This window comes from Meriones unguiculatus, chromosome 6, assembly GCF_030254825.1.
Source record: "Meriones unguiculatus strain TT.TT164.6M chromosome 6, Bangor_MerUng_6.1, whole genome shotgun sequence".
NCBI classification, from domain to species: domain Eukaryota; kingdom Metazoa; phylum Chordata; class Mammalia; order Rodentia; family Muridae; genus Meriones; species Meriones unguiculatus.
This window is the reverse complement of record NC_083354.1, coordinates 28,265,325-28,289,342: the sequence shown is the minus strand read 5'-3', so window position 1 is coordinate 28,289,342 and position 24,018 is coordinate 28,265,325. Positions and strand designations below refer to the sequence as shown.

Genomic DNA, 24,018 nt, shown 5'->3' with positions numbered 1-24,018 from the left:
TCTGTAATGCTAGATTTGTGTGTAGGTATTGTTGAAATTTGTTTTTGTCATTGAATATCTTGTTTTCTCTGTTTATGAGGACTGATAGCTTTGCAGGGTATAGTAGCCTGGGCTGACAGCTGTTTTCTCTTAGGGTCTGCATGATATCCATCCAGGCCCTTCTGGCTTTCATAGTCTCTGTTGAAAAGTCAGGTGTGATTGTAATGGGTTTGCCATTATATTTACTTGGCCTTTTTCCCTTGCAGCTTTTAGTATTTTTTCTTTGTTCTGTATACTTACTGTTTTGATTATTATGTGGCGGGAGGATTTTCTTTACAGGTCAAATTTGTTGGGTGTTCTGTAGGCCTCATGTACTCTTATTGGTTTCTCCTTCAAGTTAGGGAAAATTTCTTCAATGATTTTGTTGAAAATATTTTCTGGGCCTTGGAGAATGGAGTCTTCTTTTTCCTCTATACCTATTATTCTTAGGTTTTGTCTTTTCATATTGTCTTGGATTTCTTGGACGGTCTGTATCAGGAATTTTTTGGATTTAACATTTTCTTTGACAGATACATTGATTTCTTCCATTGTATCTTCTACACCTGTGATTCTTTCTTCCATCTCTTGTAGTCTGTTGGTTATGCTTACCTCTGTAATTCCCGTTTTCTTCCCTAGATTCTTTTTCTCCATTATTTCCTCCATTTGTGTTTTCTTTAATTTTTCCAATTCTATCTTCAGGTCTTGAGTTGTTTTGTTTACTTCCTTCACCTGCCTGATTGTACTTTCCTGTTTATCTATTTGTTCTTTCAACTCAGTTTCTTTTATTTCATTTAGTGCTTTAAGCATTTCCTCTCTAAAGGCCATAAACTGTTTGGCTGCAGCTTCCTCTATTTCTTTTTGGATGGCAATATTCTGTTTGAGTTTATCTTCCTCTATGTCTTTACGAATCTTATTTGTTTCCTCTGTTATCATGTTTATGAGTATAGTTGTTAGGTCATCTTGGATTTCAGTTATGCTGGGGTGTCCAGGGCTACTTGCCTCTGGGTAACTGGGTTCTGGAGATGCCATATTGCTCTGTCTTTTGTTGCTTGAGCCTCTACGCTGGCCTCTACCCATTGTGCTATCTTAGGTGTTTGGGGTTATTTTCTGGTGGTTCCTGGGGATCCTGTGGTGAAGAGAATCCCCTTTGCTGAAAGCTGGTTTTTCCTGAAGGATGTCTTCTCAGCTTTTTGGGTATAGTCCCTGGATGGCTGGCATTTTTTCAGGAGTTGCTGCTGTTCACCTCAGGGATAGAGATCTGAGTGGTAACTGTGGTCTTTGTTTGTCGAGAGGGTTCTCCTCTCACCCAGGGAAGTCCTGAGGACAGCTGCCCTGTTTCTGGGTTTCTTGCTGCAAATTTAATGATCAGATGCTGTGACACAGTTGGACATCTGGTGTGCACAACTGTTTGTGCCTGTGTCTGGAGCAGAGCTGAGTGATGGCGACTCGGCCCCGCCGGTCTGCTAGACTTTCCAAGGAAGGATTGGGTGATTTAAGTCAGTACAGTTTCCTTCCTTCCCTGTGGATTCTCTAGAGACAGGGAATCCCAGTCTCTTTTTTTGCCCTGGTGTGCACTGCTCCATCTCTGCCAGCTAGCTGGCTGCAGAAACTGCCTGTGTCTGGAGCACAGCTAAGTGATGGCGGCTCAGTCTCCGCCAGCTCTCTGGTGCGCAGAAACTGCTTGTGTCTGCCTTTTCCGCCTTTGGGAGCCTGGGCGTCTGCCTAAACTGGGTAATTTTCCAGAGACCTTTTTGGGGTGGGGTTGTCGGCTGAGTGCTCTGAGATCAGACCAGCCTTTTCCGTCCCTGTGTGAAACTCATTCACTGGTGCCCTGGTGTCCACAGTTCTATCTCAGGTGACGAATCAGGCGCACAGGCAGGCAGGCTCTGGGTCCCCGAGCCTGGGTCCCCGTCTCTGGCTCCAGGCTGGCTCCTGGGGCGCCTGTGGAACCCGAGTCTTTTCCAGTGTATGTCTGAGTGACCTAAGGTCAGTCCCAATTGTTTCCTATATCGTGGGGTTATCTCTCGACTGAAAATTCCAGTCTCTGATAGTGTGATGCACACGGTTCAATCTGGGACCATGACCAGAGACACTGGCTGTGGCTCTGGGCTGGGGCTGGGGCTGGCGGCCAGCAGCCAAGCATCTGGCGGAACCAGGATCTCTTCAGCGGTTTAGCCGGGTGAGTTAAAAGCTGATTGAATCCCCCACCATAGAGTATCCTCTCACCTGGGAAACACAATGACTGTGTTTTATGGCTGCAAGTTCTGATTGCTGGTCACTGTGATGATCCTGCTGCTGCTGCTCAGAATGAGAGTCCTCCAGGTGCTGCCATCTTGCCCCTCCTCCAATACATCTAGTCTTATATCATTGTTCTATAGTCCTAGTTTCCTCTTTCTACCATGTTTGCCATTGTAACTGAGAACTGGCTTCTAATATTGCTGTTGCCAAATCTTTCCAGACAAAGGATAATTCTGTTCTAAGTTGCCAATAACTTTAATATTTACTTCACATAGGGTGAATGCATACCAAATAAAATGATTACTTCTTTAAATCTCAAATTCAATATGCCTTTAAGATTCCATTTAACTTCCTCAGAACATTGGGGATGTCTATCATCTTTTGTATAGTTACTGTATAATCTAAGGTTGGTTTTCTAATAAACTTAAGCTACCCCTCTTCAGTTTCATCATGCAGTGGCACAGTAAGTTCTTATCTAAATGTCTCTGTCTTTGTCTGAGTGTTGTTCTCATTTTTATTTATAAGTATCTCTAATTTTTCTTCTAAAGCTTGTATCATATCAGTCCACTTTTGATATTTTTATTTTCCCTATATCTCTAGTTTTCTTTTTTTTCCTTTGAGAGGGTACAAAAATCTACTATGGCTATTAAGGATAAAATATTAATTGCTAGGCTGGTGTAATTATAATCTGAATTATGTCAATCTCAGTTAAGTCATTTATCTTTTCATTTACTGCTGTTGTTTTAAAGCCATTTAAAGCAGGATTATGCAGGGTCCTAGCACCTTGTATTATGGTATTTCCCATCTTAACTCTTTCTTGGAGAACTTCCAGGTGACTTAACAAATCTTATAGCTTCTCAGTTTGTCTGCACTGGCATAATTTCCCTGTCCATGTGGTTGTGCCATGTGTTAAAGCACTATATATAAACAAATTTCAATCACTCAATTTCACCAATAAAGATGCAGGAGCAAGATGCTTGGGTAAAAAAAAATTTAAAAAGGCTGCTGTATGAGAGAGGCAGAGCAGAGAAAGTATCCAGCTAACCTTCCTCCTCAACCTATGTGACAAAGGGAAACTCTCTTTCCCAACACCATCTCAAAAACCCCTCAAAACTCAGTGTCTTACCCTTCTACTTCCCATGTGTTTCTTTATCCATCCTTCTGCTTTTTCTTACTATTTTTTTCTACATTCACTCCCTATCAACTGGTTGCTTGCTCCACCTCTTGAACTTTTGTTGACTTTATTTAATCCTGTTCAAGTAAGTTCTTGGATTAAAGGTGTGTGCTAAGGCTGAGCCCCACCACAAGTAGAAACAGGATATTTTGATAAACAACACAATCTCGGGGTTCACAGTGTGATCAAATATCCTTGAGCACTAACGCCTTTTGTCTTCTTCTTTGAGAGGGCAGTGATGAGGAGGGCCTCTGTTAGGTGGGGCCTCCTAGAGTGCAGAATGACTAGGTCACAGCTGCTCATAATGCAACAACTACAGAGGATGGCTTGCTGTGTCTCCCACAGCACTGGCTCTGGGTTCTCTCAGGAACCTGGAGGAACTGCTTCTTCCCACAGGGAACGGGATTCACCAAGTGGCCAGACTGATTGTCCAGCAGTGTCTGCAGCTTCAGTGTCTCCAAGTTCTTGCTTTTCACCACACCTTGGATGACAACAGTATGATGGAAATTGGTGAGCTTCCCTCAGAGAAAAGTTTTCCCCCATGTGTAAGCAGTGGTGTCCCTGGTGCTACCTGCTGCAAATGTCTAGACCTGAGAAAGGCTTCGAAAGCATTCTTCATTTTGCACTATCATGCTGCTGCTTCTTAGGCCCTTTGGAAAATTTAGATTTATCTTGGTCTAAGTGGAAAGTCAATGTTCTCCTTTTTTTTGTCTTTAGAGGTGGTCAAGATAGGAGGGTAAGGGAGGGGAGGTAGAGAAGTGTTCAGGCTGTGGTTTGTTTTCCCAGTGCTGGGGATTGAACTCAATACTTCACATACACCAGAGTAGTGTTCCGCTACTAAACCACACCACGGTAAAATCTATGTCTCCACACTTGTTGCTTCAGATATCTGGCCATATCCCCTTTTAGTCAACTGGATACTGGCAATATGTAAACAAGTTGTAGCAACTTGAAATATAGAGCTGCATCCATTTTCCTGTCCATGTTACTGAAACATTTGCCATCTAAGTCAGTGTGGCAATGAACCAGGTTAGGGCACAGAGCTTCCCCAGTGCCCAAAAACCCAAGTTGTATCCATTCTCCAACAGCGCCCTCCACTTCCATACACAAATGACCACTGCACTGCTCTCTCTCACTGTAGCTTTATTTGCAGCTAGACTTTTCATATAAGGGAATTCTATAAGATAGGCAATGTTTTGTCTTTTTTCACCAAAAATTGTGTTTGTATCTTATTTCAGAATAATACATATGACCATAGTGCATTGATTTCACTGCTATGCATCTGTTCATTATTTGACCACATGTGTCCTCTGTGTGTCTATTCAATGGGCACTTGACTTGTTTCTAGTAGCTGATTACTGTGAAGTGCTTCTAAGAGCATTCTTATAAAATATACGTGTTGGGTATTTCTGGGGATGGAATTTCTGAGATACCTCACATATATTGATTAGACCATGTTTTTTGCTTAGATGTGGTACATGTTTGTAAGCCTACACTTGAGGAGGTTCAAGGGTTCCTTGTCTAAATAGCAAGTTCAAGGCCAGGTTGGGTCACAGGAGACTGATCACAAACAAAGAAACAGGAGCAAAAGTCTCCATGGTGTTGTGGTAGCTTTTACCTTCAACAGAGGTTGGTTGACATTCTGTCCCCAGTAAATATTGTCAAACCCTTGTAGTTTGGCTACTCTGATGATTCTCATGGGTAATAAAATCCAAAGCTTTACTTTTTGTCCCGGCCAGCAGAGCTTGTTATTTGGGGGATAGAAGAATATCTGATCCTGTGAAAAGATGGTTGAGAGAAAAGAAGGAGTCCAAGCAAACAGGTGCTTGTCAAGGACTAACTTTACTGAGCAAAATCAGCTTTTATACAGGGTTCAAGATGAGGAAGTAGGATGGGTGAAAAGTTACAGATTCTTCTCAGCCAGGGGCCTGAGACATCTTGTGATAAGTCACGGTTCTGTGAGCACATCTCTGCTGCTGCCAAGCAGTATGTTTACCGCAAGTAAGGGAACTGGCAAGTTGAGGCAAGTCGGTGAGCTTCCACAGGTGGTCCCTGACAACTGTTGTTATAAACAATTTTTTACCAATAAATTTTACCAATAAAGACTCAGGAGCCAGATGCCAGGATAAAAACCTACTAGCTCAGAGAGGCAGAGAAAGGACCCAGCTGACATTCCTTCTCAGCTCAGGTCTGGATGGAAAAACCCAAAAGGTTTACTAGCTCAAGTGGCAGCTCAGGAAGCAAAGGCCAAAAATCCCAAGGCTGAGGGCTTGCTAGTTCAAAGCCCCAAAGCCATGGAGCTGAGGAGCTGAAGCCTAAGATAAAGCTAGAGCTTGATGTAATAGCTCCTTTCTATGTCTCCACACTGTTTTAAATACCCCTCAATGCAAAGTCCCTCCTATTCTTTAATCACTATAAGCTTGTTTATTGCTCTGCCTCTTGATATAAGGTTAACTTTATTAAATTTGGTGTACAGAAAGGTCTTGAATTAAGGGTGTGTGTTAGGGCTGGGTGAACCACACCATAATCACCTGTTCACAATAAAAAATTCTTGGACTAAAGGTGTGTGATAGGGCTTGTTATGCCCAATGGTAACTTTTGGGGGGTGGGGGTCAGGCCAGGTACTCTCAGCTCAACCAAACGAGATAAGAAACAGGGTTTTACAGTTCACAATTATGGGGTTCATAATGAAATCACATATCCTGCACCAATTTATTTGAGGAGTTGAGGAACATCTTTCAGATTGACCAGCATCTGAAAGAAAAGCATGAGAGGAAAAAGAAATGGATTACCTTTCTGAGACGCACCTCAGAAGCCAGATAGATCGTACTTGGCTCATGGATACTGCACTAGGGCTCAAAAATTCTAAGAAGAAAAACACATTATCTTAAGGTGAACCCATCTTCCTAAAGGTGGTCTCCTATTGAGGTCCCTGACCTGCCCCACATAATTAACCCTTAAAAGAGGAGCTAAGGGCATGATTCCATGTGAGATAGATTCCATTATTTACACCATAATTACTTCCAGAGGGTGTGTTTAAATCTCCAGATGTGAAACTGGAGATGTACTCAGCAGTACTCATTTAGATTATGTGAAGCCCTGAGATCATGCCCAAACACCACAAAAATCAATCAGTCATTCCATCAATCAGTCAGTCATTCAATCTATTGATCCCCGCCACCTGTCTGCCTTCCTTATGGCTCTAGTTTTCTTTTATATCTTCAAGCTAAGTGCAAAGCACATGTAGAGTTGTAAGATCTTTCTGATAGATCAGTGTTTTTGTTTGTTTGTTTCTTTTTTACCAGTATTGGCACTTCCTCCTGGTTTCTGTTTCCCCTTTGCAGTTTGGCAAGGTCATTCCCTATCGGCCAGGCAGCTGTTTGGTGCTTTCAAAGAATGACCTCTAAAACATCATGTTGACCATTTCCTACTTTCATTGTCAGGGTTGGGAGTAGTACCAGTAACTTGTCACCATTATTGACAGCCTCAGGAGTCTCATTTCATAAATGTTTTGTTTTCTAGCCAAGGTAGCAACCAGTGGAGGCTTTCAGAAACTTGAGAACTTAAATCTTTCAGTAAATCATAATATTACAGAGGAAGGATACAGACATTTCTTTCAAGCCCTCAACAACTTGCCAAACCTGCAAGAGCTGAACATCAGCAGGCATCTCTCAGAATACATCCAAGTTCAGGCCACCACTGTCAAGGCTCTGAGCCAGTGTGTGATGAGACTGCCCAGCCTCATCAGGCTCGGGATGCTCAGCTGGCTCCTGGATGAAGAGGACATGAAAGTGATGAATGCTATGAAGGAAAGACATCCTCAGTGCAAACTCTTGACTATCTTCTGGAAATGGGTACTGCCATTCTCTCCTGTCATTCAGAAGTGAAGGATGCAGCTGAAGGCTACTGACAGTTTTAAATATCTGATTTCCTAAAACATTTTACTGTAGCTAAGCAAGGTGGTACTCCTCTGTACTTTCAGCATTTAGGAGACTGAAGTGGGAGAATCAAGAAGTTCAGACCAGCCTGTGTTACATAGCAAGATCTTGTCTTAACTGATCAGCCTGCTCTTTGATCACCTTCCCCTGAGGGGGGAGCAGCCTTACCAGGCCACACAAGATGACAATGCAGCCACTCCTGATGAGACCTAATAGACTAGGATCAGAAGAGAGGAGAGGGGGACCTCCCCTATCAGTGGACTTGGGGAGAGGCATGTGTGAAGAAGGGGGAGGTGGGATTAGAGGGGAGGAGGGAGGGGATTTATGGGGGATACAAAGTGAATAAAGTGTAATTAATAAAAGTTAAAAAAAATAAAGGCATAACTAGCCATCATATGAAATAATATTTATTAAAGGTGTAGGCTGCTGATACTTTTCTAGAAGCCTGCCTGTTCCTCACTAAACTTAGCAGCAATGATGAACAGTGCCTTGGCAGTCCTTGTATGGTCCTCCTGTCTAAAGATTAGAGACCACTCCATTGCAAGGTCAACAGGAATAGGCTGGGGAAAAGAACATCAGTGTATAAAAGCCAGAACATGGAAGGAGTATTTGATGGAGGTAAGAAACAGACGGTTTAGTATTGCATCAGTCTCATACATGATGAAGCACGAGTCAACTTCACCACAGGATGCAGCTGGCTTTCCAGGAGTTGCTTACTCTTTGCAGGGCTTTTGTATGTTCACCAGCCTTGGTGTGGCCATGCTTGCTGTCATCTCTCATTCATTGCCAATGTGAGGGGGGAAATGGGCTTAGAGAAAACTGCTTTTGTTCCAGAGGCTTTTGAAAAGTTTTCATGTGCTGTAATGGTCTTAAGATTTCCTTTGTTTTTCCATTTTGTTGTTTAGAGACAGGTTTTCACTAGGTAGCCTTTGATAGCCTGGAACTGAATATGTCGACCGGGCCTACTTGGAACTCACAGAAATCTGTCTGCCTCTGCCTCCTAGGACTAGGATTGTTAAAATCATATTTGCGGAAACATTAAGGACTCAGGGATATATTAACTTGGTTTGACAGTCATTTAGTATTCCATATGTATATAAAAATCTTACCTTGATACTTGTGTTGGCTTAACATAAATATATACTTTTAATTGGTCAATTTATACCTCAATAAATTTTGAAGAAATATATTTCCAAACAGCTCTAAAATTTTTTTAAATCTTTGATTATATCTGTAAAGTTGAGTCAGAAAGTATTCTTACTTTCCATTCTACCCCTTTCTGTATTATTCTTTATCTTACAGTTCTCTGTGTTTTTTATTGTTTTTTTTTATTTTTTTTTTATGTGTAAAATAAAGATTCAGGACTTTGAGAGATGTTAAGAACACTTGTTAAAGCCGCCATTGTTGCTGCCATCTCATTGGCGGCTGTTGGAGCTACCACCGCAGCATTAGCCATGAGTCATACTATGCAGACTGCTCAGACCCTAAATAATCTTTTAGCCAATGTAGCTCATGCATTAGATGTACAAAAAGGAATTAATGCTCAACTAAAAGGAGGCTTGATGGTGTTCAATCAGAAGATTGACCTCGTGCAGGAGCAAATTGATACCCTATGGCAAATCTGGCAAATTGCTCAACTTGGCTGTCAATGGAAGTATGCTGGACTTTGTGTCACTAGCATACAATATGAGAATTTTTCCTGTGCTGCAAATATGTCTAAACAATTGTCTAGCTATATTTTAGGTAATTGGACTGGAGAATTCGATACTACGATGGAGCAGCTGAGAGTGGCCATCATCACAGTAAATTCTACCAGAGTGGACGCAGGACTAGCCACAGGATTATCATCATGGATTGCTGCAGCCATGAATCATCTGAAGGAATGGGCGGGCATGGGAGCATTAGCAGGCCTTCTGGTGTTGGTCTCCTTGGTTTGCCTGTGGTGTATATGCAAGATTAGAGTCTCACATCTATGCATCCATGATCATTCAGGCCTTTACAGCCATTGAAGCAGGACAGTCTCCCCAAGCATGGTTGGCTACCATAAAAAGCTAAAATGTTATGCTCAGGATGCGAGGCTAAGCACTGCACTCAGGGTCAGCTGCTTCTGACTCAGAGAAGAGTATGTCTGATTGCATGTGGGTTGATGCCCCAGGTCCCACCTCTGAGAAAAAGGTATCAGACAGGTCTGATGCTCTTTGGGTGGATGACACCTAAATGAACATTGGTACAAAGTCCCAATTTATTTCTAATATCAGAGATCAGACCTCTACTCTTGCCTGATGCATCTAAAACAGAAAGGGAGAACTGTAGAGAGCTGCGGAATGCTATGCCTTAAAGATGGAGCTGGTTTCCGCCTTCTACCTTCCCGAAGGTGAGTGATCTCTGTCACAAACAACTCCATATTTGGCTAAGGCTGAGGATATGGCTTGCTTCCCTGTATGTGGACCTATCTGCATTGCCCACAAGGGTTGGCTATGGTTGGGTACCCAGAGGCTATTTTAAGCTGTGGGCTGTCTTTCCCCAGGGTCAGAAGATTATTCAAGGTTCCTGAATAAACTGCATTGAGAAGAACAAAAAAAAAAAAAGATCAGAAAGAAGGAGAGGAGGACCTCCCCTATCAGTGGACTAGAGGCATACATGCAGAAAGGGGGGGAGGGTGGGACTGGGAGGGGAGGAGGGAGGGGCTTATGGGGGGATACAAAAGGAATAAAGTGTAATTAATAAAAGTTAAATAAAAAATTTAAAAAAATACAAAAAAAAGAACACTTGTTAAGAGATTGTTAAGAATACTTGTTACTTTTAAGGAGAACCCATGTTTGGTTCCAAGACAGTCTCTCTCTCTGTTTCTCTTTCTGTTCTCCCTCTCTGTTTCTTTTGAGACAGGGTTTCTCTGTGTAGTCATGGCTGTTATTAGACTCACTCTGTAGACCAAGTTTGAGAGACCTGTCTCTCAAAGTCAGAGACAGCCTCTCTCTATAGGATCAGACATTATCTTGTTTATTATCTGATTTGACATGTTAATACTTTATTGTCAGAAATGTTTAAATATTATATCAGAATCCAGTGAGTAGACAGAAATGACAGGTCACTCTGTTCCAGGTAGCAAGGTGTAGTTATGCTTGACAACAAGGTGGACGGGCAGTGCTTTCACTAAAGGAATCAATAAATCTATAATTACTAATTGGCCTTTTGTACCTTATTCCACTTCATTACTGGTAACTCTAGTGGGGCCCATCACTGGCCTCAGGAAGCACCTGCTCCACCTTCCCTGAGGCATCACTCCTGTTTCCTCCTCAGAGAGCTGCAGCTCAGCCCCCTGCTGTTTCTCCTCTCTGACCACATGTGTGGTGGGGGAAGTAGGAGTCTGAGTTCTCCTGACTTCGTCTCTGTTAAGTGCACTTCCTGGACCACTTCATCCAGCTCAATGGCTTTGAGTTCCAGGTCTACACCATCTCCTCCATCTCCAGCTCTAGCCTGAGACTATAGATACATCTTCAATAGGCATTGAAATATCACATTTCCAAAGCTAACTCTCCTTCACCAAAGTACTCTTTTTTAATTAAATTTCATATTTTATCTTAATTACAGTTTATTCACTTTGTATCCCAGCCGTAGTCCCCTCCCTCCTCTCCTCCCAATCCTGCCCTTCCTCCCTCATCTCCTCCTATGCCCTCTCCAAGTCCATGGATAAGGGAGATCCTCCTCCCCTTCCATTTGACCCTAGCTTTTCTGGTCTCATCAGAACTGGGTGCATTGTCCTCCTCTGTGGCCTGGCAACGCTGCTCCCCCTTCTGGGGGAGGTGGTCAAAGAGCCAGCTACTGAGTTCATGTCAGAGACTGTCCCCTTATTAGCTGCCATGGGCTACATCTGTGCAGGGGTTCTAGGTTATCTCCATGAATGGTCCTTGGTTGGAGTATCAGTCTCAGAAAAGACGCCTAAGCCCAGATATTTTGGTTCTGTTGCTATCCTTGTGGAGATCCTATCCTCTGCAGGTCTTACTATCTCCCTCTTCTTTCCCAAGATTCCTTGCACTCTGCCCAAAGTTTGTTTATGGGTCTCAGGACCTGCCCCAAAGTACTCTTTCTGCAGGCTTTCATTTCCCCAAACTCCCACTTCACTGTCTGAAACCTCTGCTGCTAACGTTGCAGTTCACCACAACATGTACTACAGAGAGAAGCTTACTAAGCCAAGGTTCAAAGCAGCATCATTCTTTGCATAGGAACATAAATATTTAGAAGGAATTTTTACAGGATGTCCATTAAGCCAGATAGCATTAGTAGACCCTGCCCTGTTAAGACCTTTATAGACTTTCTGGCCCATGGGCTTTTGACCAGGGTTAGTTTGGGTTTTTGTTTTCTTTAGGTTTAATTTCTTTAGTTTAGTTTCTTTAGTTTAGGTTTTGTTTTCTTTCATTTTGTCTCACTGAATTCCCCTTTCTGTTCTGACCTTGCTATGTAGACCAGTCTGGCCTTTGACCCAGAGATCCACCTGTCTTTGAGACCCAAGTGCTGAGATTTACAGACCTGCACCACCACACCCAGCTTGACCACGATTAGAGCATCTGTGAAGCAGCCTCAAGTCCAACTCAAAAGCAGTCGGTTTCCCCAAAGATTCAGGCCACTCTTCAATGTTGGCCACATCTTGCCTGGCATGATGGTGATGTTGTGAATGCAGGTGGCCTTCCTCCCCCAGCATACTGCAAAGCCTCTTCCAGTACTGTGACAGGGAGACAGCAGGGAGGAAATTCTGAGTCAGTTCCAGCTTTATTCCTCTCTGTCCTAAAAGCAACATGCTCTGTGTATTCAGAAATAGGTCAGTAGTTCTGTCCAACTTAATTTTGTGAGACAGGTCTCTCACTAAACCGGGAGCTGGCCAATTAGATTTACTGGCTTGCTAGTGAGCCCCTAAGGTCTTCTTGTCTCTCCTTATCTGGCACTAAGATTACACTGTCCCTATTCCCTTGCTGTTACACAGGTGCTGGAGATCTGAGCCCAGTCTCCATGTTTGCCCAGCAAGCATTAAATTTTTATTTAACTGTGTGATATCTATGTTTTTATTCATAATGTGAATTTCATGTAGTTGGCACCCTCAGATTTTGTGGGTATGTTTCTGACAGTTTGACAAGAGTTAAAAATTATTGTTAACTAAATTCTTAATTGTACACTTTGTTGAGTATTTTTTTACTGTCCTTTGTTGTTCTTTTTTCATGACTCTATAGAGTTTTCTTATTTTATAATCTGTGAATTTTTATTTTATATTTTTACCTTGTTAACTTAGTTAATGTGTGTTTGTGTGTGCATTGTGTGTTCTACATAGGGCCAAAGGGAGACAGGGAGTCTCCTCTCCTTTATGTCACCCTCTTGTTCCCTTGAAGCAGGGTCTCTCTCTGAACCTAGAGCAAAGGTAGCATCCAACAAGCCCTAGTTATCCTCTTGCCTCTGCACCCACAGTTCTGTGTCACTATTTTCTATTCTTTAAGATTATTTTAGCTGGTTTCACTGACAGGCACTTGAAAGAATCAGACTAAGTTTGTAACCTATGTTTCTTTCAATTGCCTTATAACTTATATTTTCAAGTTTTAGGCCCATGTTAATTAAAGCCTCTTAGTGCTTCTCCAGAGAGCCGAGGAATGAAAAGGTTCCTGACATCAGCCATCTGTTAGGGCAAAGATAATGAAGAGAACAAGCAGAGATCCCTACTAAATGGAGAATAAATCACCAGCTGCGCCTGTGAGATGACGTTTGTTTGGAAACTGAGATGAGTTAATCACTTTCCCACTTTAACTGTAGCTTTATCTCATATGGCAGGAAATTCCAAACGGACTTGAAGAGGAGATATTTACAACAGGGCTGACCGGACATAAGGGTGACCAGAACTAACCGATTATTTTAAAAGTTAAACACCTCATCCAATCCCGAATCGCCAAGATAGCAACCCCAGGAGATTCCTGCCTTTTGTCTTTTAAAAACCTAAGGTCTTTGTCTCCCAGTGCCACTCCTTGCTGACCAGCAGCGTTGACCCCATTGCCCAATGGTAAGAATGAACCTCTTGTGATTTTGCATGGATGGATGATTAGTGTCCTGAGTTCTCTTCATACCTTTTTATATTTAGGCTCTTGCTGGGCCTAGCACACTAACTCTGTTCTCACTCCAACACATTCCCCGAATATTCTCACCATTACTTTACAAACCGCATGCATTGGTTATTGGAACCCACAGACTGAAGGTTATACAGGATGCAAACTGACAGAGTCACGAGAATGTTCACTTTCTCCCTCATTCTTGGTCCTGAATCTTCATGTTCTCCATAAAGCTAATGCAGGCATTTAACTGCATGGAACCATTTCACGACTTTATCTTCTCTGCATAGTTGCATATTTCTTCAAAACCTGAAGTCCTCTGCAGAAGTGATTCCAGCCCTTGAGAGCCACCATGCACTTCTGGAAGCCATGGTAATGAGCCTGCTCCTTCTCTGACTCAGCAACACATGGTTGTGGGGTTGAGCCGCAATTGTGAACTGTAAATGTATCATAAATAGATAGAGTCCACGAGAATCTAAGAAGCAGCTGCCACACAATACCTATAAATGGGGCTTCACAGTGAACAGTGAGCCCTTCTCCCAGAAGAAGTAGACCCTTGAGACTCTTTTAGACTTCAACTTGATTAAAATGCAGACTAAACACATTCCATCTGCCCTTTTCCTGCAGGGCAGTAGGCTTGACTTTCTGCTAGAACTTTTGAACATTAAAGTCATGTGTCCTTTTCCTTGGTTCGACTTTTGCTTGAGACAGATTTTCAGATTTTCACCTTAGGCTGATCTTGAATTTACTGTGTAGTCAAACCTGACCTGGAACTTGTGATCTCTGCCTTGGCCTTAAAAATGCTATGGTTCCAACTGTCTGCACCCATGTCCAGCTGATTTGAATTTTGATGTTGTTTCTTGTATTGAAACCAAGACCCCTTTTGTGCTACACAAGCACTCTGAAGTGATATACATTTCTGGCCTATGATTGTGCTTTGTGAACAAAACCAAATGCCAAGTAGTAAATCAGGAAATCTATTTTTGCAATAGAAGACACAACTGTCAATCCAATGGGCATACCAACTGCTGCATGCCCCACTTGTTTGGTAGGTGTGCTATTATTGCCTTCCCACAAAGCAAAAGCAAATCTGGGAATCATGGCTCATGTTTACAATAAAGCATTCTGGAAGCTGAGGCAAGAAGATGGCTATGAGTACAAGATCAGCCTGGATTATACTATTAAACCCCATCTCTAAAAACAAAACAAAACAAACAAACAAACAAAAAACCGACAGCAAACAAACCAGAAAAAAATGAAGAAAAAAAGGTGAAAACTGAAAATATAATCAACTCTGGGTTGATGTGATATGTGTAAAATATTTGCGAATTTCAAAATAATATTGCAAGGTCTGGAAATGTTGTTCTGTTGGTAGAATACATGCCACAAACAGAGTGAAGTCTAGAAGACATTGGGTTCTCAATGATAACATAATGTCTCACTATCATGCAAATTTTAATTTAATAAAGGATTTCTCTTTCAAAGGAAATCACAAGTGAAAGCAATCAGGAGGACCCAGTTCATCCCAGGGAGGCTGGTAGGAACATGAAAGCACATGGGATTCTGTGTATTTGCACATTGGACAGGAAAGTGTGTTTATAATTGTCCAAGGAGCTCCTAGAGGAGAGCACTGAGGTGAAGGGAGCTGTGGGTGAGAGAGTGCTCCCGTGGCATCTTGAGAGTGAATGCAGGACTACAGACAGCGGTCCTCATGCCAGATCCAAAGCAGCCAGTGTTAAAGGCATCGTGCAGCAGGCTGGTCACTTGAGATCCTAAAGGGAAGTTAGGGTGCCAGGATATCCAAGTCCCTGTCAAATGAGAGGCCTTAGACAGTTTACCCCACATTCTGATGCTATAGAAAGATGAGAGGGTCTTAGGGTATGGAGGGGGTCATGGGAAGGAGAGGAGAGTCCTAATCCACCCTTAGCAGACAAGCAAAGCAATCAGAGAGATGTGAAGGTACATCTTCCTCTGCCTCTCTTCTCTCCACAGTCTTGCCTTTGAGGGAAGCCCAGTGGTTTCAGGAGGCAAAGAGTCTGAGTGAGCAGCTGTGAGGCACCTACACCAAAGCCACTTTCCACCACATAAATTTGCCAGAGTTGTGCTCCAGCCAAGGCACTGACCACTTGCTTGGCTATGGATGTGTCCATCGTTTCAAAGCACATCAGCAGGCCAATGCAAGGGGCCCTGACAATCCCCGAGGTCTTCGCCAATCTCAGCTCAGTCATGTGTGTGGAGGGGAAAGCTGGCAGTGGGAACACAACCTTCCTGAAGAAAATAGCTTTTCTCTGGTCATCAGGGTGCTTTCACCTGTTGAACAGGTTCCAGCTGTTCTTCTACCTCTCCCTTAGTTCCACCAGACCAGACCAGGGTCTGTCCAGCATCATCTGTGCCCAACTCCTAGATGCAGGAGGCTCTGTTAGTGAAGCGTGCCTGAGCAGGATCATCCAGCAGTTAAAACACCAGGTGCTGTTCTGGTTGGATGACTATAATGGGTGGACTCACTCCCCCAAGACCTAGAGACAATGATTACAAAAAACTACTTGTCACAAACCTGCTTATTGATAGCTGTACATACAAACAGGGCCAGGTCCATCTGTCCATACCTGGATACAATTCTAGAGATCAAAGAGTTTCCTTTTTATACTTCATTCTCTGTATTGTGGAAGTTCTTCTCACAGAGTATAACACTTCTGCAAGAGTTTATGATTTACTTTGGACAGAATGTGGATTTACAGGGAATTCCAAAACTCCTCTCTTCATGGCTGCAGTCTGTACTGACTGGTTTCAAAATCCTTCTGACCAGCCCTTTCATGATGTGGCAGTTTTCAAGTCCTATATGAAGTACCTGTCCTTAAAGTACAAAGCTGCAGCTGAGGCCCTCAAGGCCACTGTGTGCTCATGTGGTCACCTGGCCTTGAGGGGGTGTTTTTCTTCATGCTTTGAGTTCAACAATGATGACCTCACAGAGGCTGGAGTGGATGAAAATGAAGACCTGACCACCTGCTTGATGAGCAAATTCACCGCCCAGAGGCTGAGACCAGTCTACCGGGATTTAAGTCCTCTCTTCCAAGAATTTCTTGCTGCCATGAGGCTGACTGAACTCTGGGTTCAGACAGGCAGGAAGACCATACCTGGGAATTTATTATTTGAGACAAATTAACTCACCCTTGAAGGCTCTGACCACCTACAACAACTTTTTGAAGTATGTCTCAAGCCACCATTCATCAAGGGCAGGGCCAGAAGTTGTGTCTCATTTGCTTCAGTTGGTGGATGAGAAAGAGTTGCTGGAGAAGATGTCTGACTATGAGAATTACAAGAAGCTCTACCTGGAAATTTTCAAGTGGGTGGAGTTTGTTAGGGCGCTGTGCCAGGAATCTCCAGAAGCTTTCTGTTCATTCCTTTCAGAACATTTGTTAGATATTGCTTTAAACATTGCTTATGAAAGCAACACAGTTTCTGCATGTTCTCCATTGATTTTGCAATTCCCTCGAGGGAGAACATTGGCTTTGAGAGTATTGAATTTCCTGTACTTTTGGGACCACCCAGAAAGCCTGTTACTGTTGAAGAGTTTACAGGTTTCCATAAAAGGAAATAAAATGTCTTCTTGAATGAATAATCTATATTCATTCAAGACATATTTTGAAAACTTACAGCCACCAGCTATAGATAACGACTACACATGTGCTTTTGAACATATTAAAGATTGGAAGAAAACATTTACTGAAAATGAGGAAATCATCAATAAATATGTAAATATCCGACCCAGGGCCCCCCCAGACATCAGTGAAGGGTACTGGAAACTGTCACACAAGCCACACAAGATCCCTAGGTTGGAAGTTGCAGTGGCCAACATGGGCCAGCAGACCAAGCACTGCTCGGAGTCCTAATGGAAGTCTTCTCAGCTTCAAAGAATATTGAGCTCTGCTTGTCCGACAGCAGTGGCTTTCTTGAAAGCATCCGCCAAGCTCTAGAGCTGAATAAGACCTCTGTCACCAAGTGCTTTGTGTGCAGGCTGGAGCTCAGCACAGCAGAACAGGAGCTGCTTCTCACCCTTCCTGCCTTGCAGTCTCTTGAGGTCTAGGGGATGAACCAGCTACCAGGTATCCCTGAGTGTGCTTTCACAAGCATTCTGGCTGACTCTGTTGTTTCTCATTCTTAGTGTTAGATGAGTAAAACTTCTCAGGCACAAGCCATGAATTTGCCTCGATAGGAGAGATCTGAATACTCTCACTGTTTGGGGCAGTGTATATGGCCCTGAATCCTAGAATGGGTTTCAAGTAACTCAGAGAACACTAGGAAAATATTGCCACCATCCTTCCCATTTATTCCTGAATTATAGGTGAGCGTCACCTGATTTCCTTCAATATATTTTGACATGTTGATATCACTGTAAATATTTAACTTTTTTATTTTATAATGAATAGTAAAGCTTCCTTTTCATCAGCCTGTTGCATGGTTGGACATGCTTTGAGATGATGTCTTCTGTAGTCTAGACTGGCCTTATCCTGGTTATCTACCTGATCCTTCTGCCTCCATTTCCCCAGCACTAGATTACAGGATTGCAGGGTATGGCACCACATCCTGGCTCTGAAACAGCATCAAAATTTAATAAGTACCAACTCACTCATTACAAAAACGTTGATTGACTTTTAAGTAAACCAGCTGGAGATGAAGCTCAGGTGTTGATTACTTGCCTGGCACAAATAGCTGGGTTTGGCCATAGAATTTTGCAATCTGGGCAAGGTGGTGCATGCCTGTGAGACCAGCATGTAGAAGGTAGAGGCAGGAGGATCAAATGTTTAGTGGCTGCTTTGGCCAGGGAGAGAAATACCACAGGCTTGCTCAAAAAAGAGAAATATTTTATTTTAAACTATTATTTCCACTTTATTTTTAAATATTTTATAAATTACAGTTTATTCACTGTATCCCCACTGTAGCCCCTTTCCTCATCCTCTCCCACTCCCACCCTCCGTCCACCATCTCCTTCCATGCCCCTCCCCAAGTCCACTGATAGGGGAGATCCTCTTCCCCTTCCCTCTGACCCTAGCCTATCAAGTCTCAGCAGGACTGTCTGCATTGTCTTCCTCTGTGGCCTGGTAAGGCTGCTCCCCACTCAAGGGGAGGGGATCAAAGAGCCAGCCACTGAGCTCATGTCAGAGACAGTCCCTGTTCCCATTACTATGGAACCCACTTGGAGACTGAGATGCCATCTGTGCAGGGGTTCTAGGTTATCTCCATGCATGGTCTTTGTTTGGAGTATCAGTCTCAGAAAAGACCCCAGATTTTTTGGTTCTGTTGCTCTCTTTGTGGAGCTCCTGTCCCCTCCAGGTCTTTCTGTCTCCCCATTTTTTTCACAATATTCCCTGCACTCGGCCCAAAGTTTGGCTATGAGTCTCAGCATCTCCTTTACCTTGCTGGGTAAAGTCTTTCAACAGCCCTCTGTGCTACGCTCCTGTCCTGTTGCCTGAATTTGATTATACCAAATTACAAACAACAAAATAATGTTTTGGCCATTTAAAATATATGATTTAATGGCATAAATAACATCCACATTCTTGTCCATCCATCACCCCTACCCTTTCTTAGGACCTTTTAATTCTCCCATCCAGCAACTTGATTCCATTAAACAGAAACTTTATTGTTTATAATTTAGATTTTTTAAAAAAAATATTCATTTATTTACTTTGTGTATATGTGTACCCTGCATGTACAACAGCATGTTGTAAGGTGGCATCAGATCCCATTATAGATGGTTGTGAGCCACCATGTTTATCTTGGGAATTGAACTCAGGAAGAGCAGGCTTTTAACCATTGAGCCATCTCTCCAGCCCTAAACAGTAACTCTTCCCTTCATTAGCCCATTTTCTCTCTTTCTTTCTTCATTTATTTATTCACTTTACATCCCAATCTCAGCCCACTCTCTCCTCTTCTCCCACCCTCCTTCCTTCTTCCCCATATCCCTCCTCTCCTCCCCCTTATAAAAGGGAATCCACCTCCCACCTACTCTTCCCAGCACATCAAGGCATACCAGGACTGAGCACATTCTCTACTACAGAGGGCAGGCATGGCAGCCCCACAAAGCATACAGGAGAGTCCTTGTCAGAGACAGACCCTGCTCCCTTTGCTAAGGGACCCACATGAAGCCCAAGCTGTCCATCATGTACATATGAGTAGGGGCCTTGAGCCACTCCATGCATGGTTCTTAGTTGTTATTTCAGTCTCCTCAAGCCCCCTGTGCCCAGGTTATTTGGCTCTGTTGGACTTCTTGTGGAGATCATGTTCCCTCCAGGTCCTTCTACTCTACCTCCCACTCTCCCACAAGGCTCCCTGTGCTCCACCCAATGTTTGGCTGTGAGCCTCAGCATCTGTTTCAATCTGCTGCTGGGTGGAGCCTCTCAAAAGCCAGCTATGCTAGCTCTTGTCTACAAGCATGGCAGAGAACCCTTAATAGTGTTAGGGGTTCCCTCTCTCCCATGGTGTGGCCAAACATTGCTTGTACATACCTCAGTCTCTGCTCTAAGTTTATCCCTGCATATCTTGTAGTCGGGGTGAATTTTGGGTCCAAGTTTTCGTAGGTGGGTTGGTGTTTCCCTCCCTCTACTTGGAGTCTTGTCCAGTTAGTGGGTGGCCTCTTTAATCTCCATGTTTCTCGCTAGGAGGGTTTTCCACTAGAGTCACCCCCAAGGACTCCCAGAAGCCTACCCTATTGTAGGTCTCCAGCCTTTCTCAGAGATGGCCCAGGCCATGATTTCTCTTCTCCTGCATGCCCTCTGTCCTCCTTCCACCTCTCCTTCTCTTCCCACACCAGATCCCTATCTCATGTCCCTCAGCGCTCTCTCTCCTATCCTGTCCCCTCTCTTTGAGCACTTCCTCTATCTATTCTATTTCCCCTTCTCAGTGAGATTCAGGCATCCTCACCTGTGTCCTTGTTACTTAGCTTCTTTGGATCTGTGAATTGTAGTATGGTTATCCTGTATGTCCTGTATCCTATTATCTGCTTATAAGTAAGAACATACTATGTGTGTCTTTTTGGGTCTGGGTTATCTCACTCAGGATGATCTTTTCTAGTTCCCACCATTTGCCTGCAAATTTCATGATTTCCTTGTTTTTAATAGCTGAGTAGTATTTCATTATGTAAACGTACCACAGTTTCTTTATCCATTCTTTGGTTGAGGGACATCTGGGTTGTTTCCAGTTTCTGGCTATTACAAATAAAGCTGTTATGCACATAGCTGAGCAAATGTCCTTGTTTTGTGATAGAGCATCCTTTTGGTATATGCCCAGGAGTGGTATAGCAGGGTCTTGAGGTAGAAGTATTCCCAATTTTCTGAGAAACTGCCAGATTGAATTTCAAAGTGGTTGTACAAGTTTTCACTCCCAGGAACAATGCAGGAGTGGTGCCCTTTCTCCACATCTTTGTCAGCATATTCTGTCACTTGAGTTTTTGATCCCAGCCATTCCGCCTAGTGTAAGGTGGAATCTCAGAGTTGTTTTGATTTGCATTTCTTGGATGACTAAGGATGTTGAACATTTTTAAGTGCTTCTCAGACATTAGAGATTCCTTTGTTGAGAATTCTCTTTTTATCTCTGTGCCCCATTTTAAAAATTGGATTATTTGTTTTGTTGGTGTTTAATTTCTTGATATATTTTGGATGTTTACCTTTTGTCAGATATAGGATTGGTGAAGATCTTTTCCCAATCGGTAGGCTATCATTTTGTTCTGTTGACAGTGTCCTTTGCCTTACAGAAATTTTTCAATTTCAAGAGGTCTTATTTATTGATTGTTGATCTTAGAGCTTGAGCTGTTGTTGTCATGTTCAGGAAGCTGTCTCCTGTGCCAATGCGTTCAAAGCTCTTCCCCACTTTTTCTTCTAACAGATTTGGTATCTCTGGCTTTATGTTAAGATCCTTGATCCACTTGGACTTTAGTTTTGTGCAGGGTGATAAATATGTATCTATTTACATTTTAAACATGTAGACATTCAGTTAAACCGGTGTCATTTGTTGAAGATGCTATTATTTTTCCCTTGTAAGGTTTCGGTTCCTTTGTCAAAAAGCAAATGAACATCAGTACAAAGTCCCAATTTATTTCTAATATCAGAGATCAGACCTCTACTCTTGCCTGATGTGTCTAAAACAAAAAGGGGGAACTGTAGAGAGCTGCGGAATGCTATGCCTTAAAGATGGAGCTGGTTTCCGCCTTCCACCTTCCCGATGGTGAGTGCTCTCTGTCATGAACAATTCCACATTTGGCTAAGGCTGAGGATCTGGCTTGCTTCCATGTATGTGGACCTATCTGCATTGCCCACGTGGCACGCTGGGGTTGGCTACCCAGAGGCTATTTAAGCTGTGGGCTGGCTTTCCCCAGGGTCAGATGATTATTCAAGGTTCCTGAATAAACTGCATTGAAAAAAAAAAAAAAGCAAGTGTCCATAAGTGTCTGGGTTTATTTCTCAGTCTTCGTCTCGATTCCATTGATTCACCAGTCTATTTCAATGCAAGTACCGTGCAGTTTTTATCATTGTCACTCTGTAGTACAGGTTAAAATCAGGGATAGTTCCATCAGTCTTTTGTAGAATCTGTTTTACTGTCTGTCCCAACAAACTTATCTACCTAGATATATTATATAAGTATAATCATATAATAATTAACCCCATGTGTAGCTCATTTGCCTTCATATAATGTTTTCAAAGTTTACCATGGCATAACATATATTAGACTTTCATTTCTTTTTGTAAGTGAATAATAATAATATTACTTTGTATGTAGGTTTATAATTGTGCACGTGCCATTTTGTTTATCTATTAATCTGTTCGTGGACACTGAGTTTTAATGCTGCAGTTATAGTTTGTGTTACTAGTGTCTGTTTGAGCTCTGCTGTATTGGTTTTTATATATTCCCACGAGTAGAATTGTTGCTTTATATAGTTCTTATGTTTTTGAGACAGGGTCTCTCTCTATGGCTAGAATGGCTTGGAACTCACAGGAATCTTCCAGCCTCAGCCTCCCAGTCATGGGGGTTAGATCTATGAGGCACCATATCTTTTTTGTGTTTAACCTTTCAGGAACTCCCCAACTGTGTTCCATGGTGGCTACCCCATGTATCTCCCACTGCAATGTGCAAGCCTCCACTTTTTCTACATCTTCCACCCCATTTTCCCTTTGTTTTGCTTATCTTAGACACATTCTAGAAAGTGAGCATTCTCATCTGTAGTTTGGATTTACGTTCCTCTAGTGACTGTATGGGCCTCTTCATGTGACTATGTACCTTTCTGAGAGAAAAGTGCGCTTAAATCTTTGTCCATATAAACATGTTGTCAAGGTATGGAGGTTTATACCTGCACTCTCAGGAATCCAGAGTGAGGGAAGAAGGCAGTCCTGACTTTGAGACCAGCTTGAGCTATATAATGGGTCTGGGGCAGCCAAGGCTGTAGAGTAAAACTATCTCAAACAAACAGAACAAAATCATTGTTGCTCTATTGTAGGAGTTCTTTGTGTACTGTGGATATTAAACCCTTATGAGACAGGGAAGGCATCTCACTGGGAGAGCATTGGTCTACCAGTTGTAAGACCTGGAGTTCCGTCACAGCCTGAAAAAAAAATCTATCAAAACCTAAAGTCAGAGATGTAGCTTGAAAGACATTTTCTCCCATCCTGTAGATTGTCATTTCATCTTGTAATGTCCTTTGATGCATGAACAACTGTTAATTTTGATAAGGTCTGTACTAGCAAGGGTCCCATAGAATAACAGAACTTACAGAGCATATACATATACATATACATATACATATACATATACATATACATATACATATACATATACGAATGACTTACAAGTTGTGGTCTAGTTAGTCCAATAATTATTGTCTACAATTGCTAGTCCAAGAATCCAGTAGTTGTTCAGTTAATGAGGCTGGTTGTCTCAGCTGGTTTTCAGTATATGCTAGAATCCTGAAGAAACAGGCTCTAATGATAGTGAAAGAACAGATTTGCTAAGAAGAGGCATAGCAAGCAGGCAGAGAGAGAGAGAGAAAGAGAGAGAGAGAACTTTCTTTTTTTATGTCCTTAAGTAGGCTGCCTGGAGAAAGTATGGTCCTGATTAAAGATGGCTCTTCCCGACTCAAAGGTCCGAGTTAGAAGTTGATCTTCCCACTTCAAATTATTTAATTAGAAAAAAAAGAAAAAAACCTCACAGGTGTGCCCAATCATTTAGGTTTTAGTTAATTTTAGATGTAATGAAGTTAACAACCAAGCCTTTCCCAAGGTCTTTTTTTTTTTTTTTTTTTTTTGCTATTGCTTTTTATAGCATATCTAAGGATCCATTGTGAAATCCAAGGTCATAAAGATTACCTGTTTTCTTCTAAGAGTTCTATAGTTTTATCTCTTACATATGTTGTCAATCCAAGTTAACCTTTTTATGAGATGGAAGCAGGAATCCAACTGTGTTCTTTTGCATATGCAAAAACAGTTGTTCCCATGCTGTTGGTTGGGGAGATGTCTCATTTATTTTGTGAATCTAGAGACCAGCACAGGGCTTCCCCTGCATTCTGTGATCAGTAGATGTT

At 42.5% G+C, this 24,018-nt stretch overlaps 2 pseudogenes; both read left to right on the top strand.

Annotated features, from left to right (window-relative positions):
* Positions 1–7,607, top strand: part of LOC110543463 (baculoviral IAP repeat-containing protein 1a-like) — a 75,267-nt pseudogene extending 67,660 nt beyond the window's left edge.
* Positions 7,608–7,964: 357 nt separating this feature from the next.
* Positions 7,965–16,294, top strand: LOC132654825 (baculoviral IAP repeat-containing protein 1a-like; annotated as a pseudogene).
* Positions 16,295–24,018: the final 7,724 nt, after the last annotated feature.